The 1,171-nt window shown below is 33.9% G+C and overlaps 1 long non-coding RNA gene across 1 annotated transcript in view; it reads right to left on the minus strand.

The window, feature by feature from the left end:
• Positions 1-515: 515 nt before the first annotated feature.
• LOC107007756 overlaps positions 516-1,171 on the minus strand; it is a 14,084-nt gene continuing 13,428 nt past the window's right edge. Inside the window, exon 7 of the long non-coding RNA XR_003580118.1 lies at positions 516-920. This is a non-coding gene — a long non-coding RNA (uncharacterized LOC107007756). The remainder of the gene's footprint in view (positions 921-1,171) is intronic.

The following is a 1,171-nucleotide window of genomic DNA, read 5'->3' on the forward strand; positions in this document are numbered from 1 at the left end:
TACTCTAAAATAAATCTAATTACAGGTAGAGGGAGGGAAAACTGGGTGCCACGTAAATTGTCCATGAATTTGTCTTAGCCTCTTAACTAAATAGCCGCTGTTAAAAGTTGGGAAAACACTTCACTTATATGATTGATTAAATTTCTATAGTTTAATGATTCAGCCTCAGACCACATAAAAATGAAGTTTTTAATTATGAGATTTAGCGTGCAATTTTTTTTTTTTATTAATACTCTGTTTTGTTTGATATTTATAAATTAATGAACTTTGATTATACACATTTTATACATGTTGATGATCTTATTTTAAGTTGGAGTCGGCCAGGTAACCTTTTTTAAGCATACAATTTTGTAATTGCAATTTTAGAGAGTTTTAAGATGCGATAACAGATGATATTTTTGGCAAACAAATGTTAAAGTTAAGGTTGAATGGTTACATCACCACTTTTGCTGACTTCTGAGATTGGAAGATATCTTTAAAGATGTCTCAAAAACATGTTTTATAGACATTTAGCGTTGAAACTGAAAATAATACAAATTTGATTAAATAAGCATCCAACTATAGTCTGATAAAATTATTGAGGGATACAAGTGTGTTACATAATAAAGATATGTGTATTATAATTGGCATAGCACTTGCGCTAGTTTCATGAGGGCAATAAAAAATAACAGGATAGTTGATTGTTCTTCGATATAAGGTTTGAGTGTACTTGTAAAATGATGTTGATGAAGGAATCTGATAAGCTTTCAATTAGGGAGCCATCCTCATCCTTCATTTTCCCTCAAAGATGTAATGTCTTTAGTTTCTATTGACTTGAACAAATCTGGAGGTGCAGTATTCATGATATCTGTCCTTTCAACACCAGGTTTGAGATCGTCCAGGACTTCGCTACATATCCCACCCTTCTTTCCAGTCACACCCTGAGATGAAATCCTTGTGAGTGATCTTTTCTTTATTGACAATGGTATGGTGCCCTTCCCCAAATACAAAGCTAATGGAGGCACCACCTCTGACTAATATAATTTTTAATAAAGGTATGTTCCATCAATCTATCTTCCTCTAATATTATATAACGACTTTAAGCTATACACACTGACATTAGTATATGCCTAGTGATGTGTGAGGTTAATGAACAAGTGGCTTAGAACAGGGGGGGGGGGGGGGGGGGCCC

The sequence above is a fragment of the Solanum pennellii genome, chromosome 1 (genome assembly GCF_001406875.1).
Source record: "Solanum pennellii chromosome 1, SPENNV200".
Classification (NCBI taxonomy): domain Eukaryota; kingdom Viridiplantae; phylum Streptophyta; class Magnoliopsida; order Solanales; family Solanaceae; genus Solanum; species Solanum pennellii.